Source organism: Xenopus tropicalis, chromosome 5 (genome assembly GCF_000004195.4).
Source record: "Xenopus tropicalis strain Nigerian chromosome 5, UCB_Xtro_10.0, whole genome shotgun sequence".
NCBI lineage: Eukaryota > Metazoa > Chordata > Amphibia > Anura > Pipidae > Xenopus > Xenopus tropicalis.
Window position 1 is genome coordinate 75863876 of NC_030681.2, and position 7020 is coordinate 75870895.

Here is a 7020-nt window from a genome sequence, read left to right on the forward strand (position 1 = left end):
ATTCATGAGCACCACAGAAGGCACACCATGTTGAAATGTTACCCATAACATACAAGGAAAGACCTGCTCATTTTTTGAGGTCAGTAAACATCCTCTAATATACTGCAACATATGCAGTGTGCACATTCTGGTTGGGATTCTGTCAGGATTTTTATGGTATACGTCTTATTTCTAAATTACACTGTTGGCATAGCAAATAATTAATTCTACCATTTAAAATTTTATTCTTGAACTAACAAATGTATTTTTTAAGTTGTAACATTGGTGTGTAGGCGCCATCTCAGTGTTTTGTGCCCAAGTCTGAGCTTATAGAAGGAGCCAACGCTACACATTAGAACTGCTTTCAGGTAACCTATTGTTTTTTCTACTCCCATGTAACTGGAGGAGTCCCAAGCCAGACTTAGATTTTTTACTATTGAGTGCTATTCTGATATCTACTGGCAGCTGCTATCTTGCTACCTTCCCATTGTTCTGCTGATTGGCTGCTGGGGAAAAAAGGGAGGGGGGGGTTAAATCACTCAAACTTGCTGTTCGGCAGCAAATTGTGACTAAAGTTTATCAGAGTACAAGTCACATGGCTATGGCACCCAGGGAAATGAAGAATATGGTTACCCTAACGTGAAATTTTAAAATTCAATTTTTTTTTTTTTAAATCTGTTTGCATTTTTTTTCAATGCAGGATTCTGCTGGAGAAGCTCTATTAACAGATACAGATAAATATATATATATATATATATTTTTTTTTTGATCAGGGATTATATTTGTGAATGGCTTAAAAAACTGAAAAAGCACAAACTACAACTGCATGTGAAAAATACTTCTAAAATAAAAATTAGCCCCCACAAAAAAAGCCAAGCCACTAAGGCTTATCTGAAAAAGGCCTTCCCCCCATGTACCCTAGTGCTGCAAATTTCTTTCATGTCATGGTATTTGGCATCTTCTGTATAAATGCCCATACAGATTGCTCCCAGCACTCATCGTATGGGGTGCATGGTAAGTGTAATTAAAATAATGCTGCCCTGCCAATTGCATTTGAGCGCATTATGAGGTGTCCAAATGGTGCCTGACATAGGTTTATCCATAAAGTTGGGCAGGCATTTAAGGTATACTGAAGTGCAGTGCAAAAGTATTATTTGAACAAATGTATTAATACTGGCCTAAACCACCTTTCTTGTATACTTTGGGGCTGATTTACTAATCCACGAATCCGAATCCCGAATGGGAAAAAATCGGATTGGAAACGAACATTTTGCGACTTTTTCGTAGCCGTTACGACTTTCGTGAATTGTCGCGACTTTTTCATAGCCATTATGACTTTCGTGAATTGTCGCGACTTTTTCATAGCCATTACAAATTTCACGAATTGTTGCGACTTTTTCGTATTGAGCTCGAAAAATTAGCGACAATTCGCGAAAAAGTCGCAAAATACCGATGATTACGAAAAAAATGCATTCGGACGCTTTTCGGACGTTTGTGGATTAGTAAATGTGCCCCTTTGTGTCCTAGCTAGAAATGGAAAGCCTAAGGAAATGTCACATTGTGGCCAAAGTCAAAATGTTTCACATTCCTTTTTTATTAATTGCCCACATGAGTTGTTTGGATGTAATAACTGCACACGATGCTAAATAGATTGGTTATATATATATGTATGTATATGTGTATATATAATAATACTGCACACACTGGGTCTTAATATACAGAAAATAGTTTTATTACAAAAAAATCCCAAAAAATTTGTGTAATATTTTTTTTCTGTATATTAATTTCTTATATTATTTCTTATAACTTTCTTTCTCTCTCTCGCACTCTCTCTTTTTTCCACATTCCATCATATTTAGTAAGATATCAACCTAAAAACAATATATAGTTTTCCTATGTAAATGTAGGTATCCCTCAGGTAAAACCTTAAAAGTTACAGAATAAAAAAAAAAATAGCTTGACGGTCAAGAAATTGCATGTTAATCGCAAGTGAAATCCAGGCACTATATATGGACTTCATTTTGACAACAGTGTATCATTTCACTAGCAGCTTCTTTGTTACAAATTCAAAGTTCACAGGAAATAACGTGCATTTGCTACCGCCAAATAACCTTTTTATATGTAGACGAAAATCAAAGCAAGTATGGTAATTTGTTTCCCATTTTAAGAACTTGTATTAACTTAGTAACTACTGTATTTATTGGTTGTTTCCACTTAAATCCACAAGATGGCAGTACTGGCACTCCGGTAGGCCTTGGCTAAAGAAAAAGGAAACTGCAGAAATTGTTATGAACACATAATAAATGTTTCTCCTATTAAGTTATTGCTTTCTAATTACCAAGTGAGGGACCAGCATTTAGAGGCACATGTTCTGAGATTTTTACCATGTGGTATTTGGATTTCCACAAAGATATAAAAGAGGATGTTTAAACCGAAATTATTTTTTGCTTAATGAAATAAATGTAAATCTAAGCCACTTTATATATAGCCAATCAAAAGCACTCACGGCTCACGCGTCGATATGAGTGTGAAGTAATAAAACACGTTGATTTTTTGAACTACTTGTTGAGCTGTGAGTGCTTTCGATTGGCAGTATATGAATTTAATTTGGTGAGCATCCGGCGTGTACCTTGTAAGTGGTGAGTGCCGTCGAGGAGAACTTTTTCTGATATGCTCACCTAAGGTAGGCAATATTATTCTAAGCTGATCACATTATAATGAAGGGGATAGGACCCATAGGAGGGAGGACCACATCAATATCTGCCCGATTTAAGACCAAATATCAGTCAGGGAGGCCTGTGAAAGGGCCCCATACACAGGCAGATAAGCTGCCAAATCAGCCTGAAGGACCTGTATTGGCAGCCTAAATCTGCCAGTCTATGGCCACCTCTTAGTTTCCTGTGGGTCTGTTAATCACAGAACATGCAAAGCATTATGGGAATTAGAGTCTTGGCTGGAGAAGAAGGGACTACAAATACAATGTTGCAATGGCACGAGTAATCAGGGAAAGGTAAGGAATCATAAGGGACAATAAAAAGCAAGCTAGGAATATCACTGATAAATGTTGGTAAATTGGATATATATTTTTAATATGAACCTGTAAAATCAAACTATTCTGTCCATATATTACCTTAATCATTCCAATTGATGGGCATCTGTATATTGTAGATTTTCATAGATATTCTCGACTGTCAGGAAAGTATTTAAAGTATTGATGTATTAATCATAGCGGACAAATGTGTCAATTCATTAGAATGTGTTTAATAACCAAACAGCATTCTGTTCTGTAGGATGTTAAGGTGCTCTTGTCTTCTAAAATTTGCTTGTTTGGCAAGGTTGCCAAACAAGCAAATCTTTCCCCTGACATGCCCACCTTGGGTGGTGGATATTGTGCTAATGCGATCGCTTGACCCTAGGGCCAAACAATGGAATGAGGACTGCATCAACAAGCCCATGCAGTCCTTGATCAGACAGAAAATTCAAGCCTACCCGATCGATGTCTGGGCGATTTTTGGCCAGAGGCCTGTTGGACGGCCTACTACACAGGCAGATAGACTGCTGAATCGTTCTGAAGGACCCGAATCGGCATATGCATTTGCCTGCATATGGCCCCCTTTAGAGCTCACCAGTAGCAGCATTGTCCTCTGAATCTTTAATCCCTGATGCATATTAATGAGGGGATAACGATTTGCACAAGCTTTTTTTCTAGCTGGAACAAATTATACCAGCAAAGCAGGAACTGTTGTTGCTGGTCTTTAGAAATTACAGTTTATTCATTTGGCCCTGTCTATGGATACTAGATAGTACTTAAGTAACAGATCACTTATTGCTTTCCATTATGACTGATTTATTTTTTCAGTGAATATATTAAAGTTGTCTCTCAGCAGCCATATTTACATACTTAATAACATCCCTGCACCCTATATGTTAAATAAAGCCTTTGCTTCTTCTCTCCTAATCCCCTTCTATTTTAATACAGGCCAAAAGCAGAAATTGCAACATGACCTGATCTTTAGTGCTAATTATGTTCCTCTTCTCTTCAGGAACAATCCTGTTAAAAGATCTTTTTTGGAGTTGATCTCATCACAAATAATCTTCTTAATAGTCGATCTATCAGTAGATTTCTGTAGTGCATAATCTGTTTAGCCTTCCTTGGATTTACACCTTTTTACTACAGGGACTGCGTAATGCACATTTTAGCACCTTTACTTTATGGTGACCTTAAACAAAGGGATGCATTATCCTGTCTAGATTATGTGTCAAATACAATCCTGTTATTTTGTATGGATTATTTAAATGCCACTGTTACTTTTGAAATTGATTCGGCAATGTTTACGTGCATTTGTGATGTAACTGCTGTTTTAATATTGTAATGGGTGGCTTAATACAATTTATTAATGAACAAAAACGCCTATATTGTTCTAAACAAGAAAGCCTAACCCCCTTCCTGTTGCAGGGGTTTCCTTAAATGATATACTTAATTTCTGACGGTGGCTACACACTGTCAGCCAATATGATCAGTTATAACCACACTGGATTAAAATTTGCTGATGTGTGAGACAAAAATAGGCAATATTCTGATTAAAAATTGTTTTGTAAATGATCAACTGAGCCATGCAGTGACCATCATCCAGACACCATAGCAGTTCCATTTGTGAACCTATCTTTCAGGTAACCACTTGAAGTTCAGATGTAATCTTTTACTGGTCTAGTTGCCAAGGGGTATGTTGGGCCAGGTTTGTGGGACCATTCTGTGCAAAAGCTACACAGAACCATACAAAATGCCAAACCACAGTTTAGATACATTATTTAGGTATTATAAGATGCATTTTCTTTAGAAAGTTTAGAATTAAGTCAATATCCTATAGACTCCATTTTAATCAGATAATTCAATTTTTTAAACATTATTTCCCTTTTCTCTGTAATAATAAAAGCATACTCTCAGTGCGTGTGTGTGAGTGTGAGAATGGTTCTCTTCCAATAAATAGTAATTCACACTGCAAAAACAAAACTAAATGTAGCTGCACATGTTCAGGTAATGGCCACCAATCCTGGTCACAGTGTACTGAATATTGTATGCAAACTGCCTGGTGGTAAATTTGTTAAGCAAATAATCGGGCATTATAATCATTGGCCATATTATTTGAATTGCCTGTCTGTATTAGTTAGTTTTGCTCACAGTATGTGTTGCCAGATATTTGCTTAATCAAACGTCTAGCCAAACTAATAGATCTGCACATTGTAAAGGTAATTTTTAAATTTGGACCACCAGGATGAACAAAATTACTCTTCAAAGATGGCTGCTTGGAAAGCTAGAATGCTTGGAACCTAGGGCTTTCCGGATAAGGGATCTTTGTATTATTTGGGTTTTCTTACCTTAAGAGTACTAAAAAAAAAAAAACATTTAAACATTAATTATACCCAATAGGATTGTTTTGCTTCCAGCAGAGATTAATTCTATCTTAGGATCACAGAAAAAAATAAATCATTTTTCAAATTTTGAATTTTTTGATTAAAATGGAGTCTGTGGGAGATGGCCTTCCCTTAATTCAGAGCTTCTTGGATAACACATTTCCGGATAATGGATCCCTTACCTGTATTAATCTTTTCCTGGTGTTTTGACTTTACTAAAAATAACGACTATTTTAGCTAGTAGAGTTGCCCTTGATACTGATAACATATAGCATATATTCACAGAGTACAGTAACCTTTTAGAATGTAAGCTCTTGCAAGCAGGGCCCTCCCCCTAGTGTCTCCGATCCTCATCCAATGTAACTGCAAACCATTTTTGTGAATTGTTTATATGTACATGTTAACTGTTATGTCTTTTGTACTCCTCTATTCTGTAAAGCGCTGCATAAATTGATGGCGCTATATAAATAATAATAACAACAACCTGGTCTGTGCTAGTGGTAAACTGTGAAAAGAGTAAGCAATCCTTTATTTTCTTATAAAGCAAATGGAATTCATGGAACAATAAACAGCAGCATTTTCCTTTCCAACAATAAATAGTCTTCAGTGCATCACTGTTAGGGCCCAGGACAGCAGAGGGGACTGTGTGGGTTTTAATGTTACTGAAAATAAGAAAACTTTGGCAAAATACCAACTACCAGCTCAGAGACATTGTGCAAATGATGTCCCCTCGCACACAGCCATGGGGGTGTCTTCTGACTCCTGCATTTTATTTAAAATCTGTTGGGCAGAGCTTTCATATTGCTATGGCTATAGAGCAGCATTCCAAATGAACACAAATCATATTTCCAGCAGGTTTGGCCAAATACAACCCACATTTGATATCAGCTGTTTGTCTTACTTTAAGCTGAGTCACTGAAACGTACAATACCTTACTGACGGATAAACAAACCAAAATTACAGCTTAAATATTAAAAAAAAAAAAGTTTGATAATTCAGATTTATCTTCAGGTAAGATAAAGTGTGCATTTTACTTAATTTAACATTTCTTTTGTATAGTACATTTTTCTTTAAAGGTAATTTTAAAGCTTAAAACCTTATGAAACTGTGACATTTGTGTGAATGCTGAGCTTCTCTTTGGCAAAATTCTGTATGTAAAGGTGCTGGATATATTATTTCTAAAGCTTTATAAAGTTATGACTGGATTTATTACAGAATCATACACATCACAGGAGTACTAGCAGTCCATTAATTAAAAAGTGGCATGCAATAGTGAAACTGTACAAAAAGTTACACATCAGGATTTCTGTTGCTAACATAAATAAGCGCTGGTACATCCTGAGTAGCTCAGTCCTTCATCATCAGATTTATTAAATAGTAAAGGTTAAGCAGTTTTATGCCAGGCTAATGTTTAAAACCACTTATTCTTCAGCCATTTCTGTTTATGGTTTCAGTGCATTTTCTTGAGCCAATTTTTCTTTGGTGATCTTATAATAACTTTTAGCCAACCTATATACCCTATTCAGTTTTACTAAATTTCAATGCATTAGTGTTTCTTTCCGTACACAATATTAACAACGTCTGTGCAGGCTCACAACTAATTGTTTTCTCTTCAGCTTGCTTTTGAGT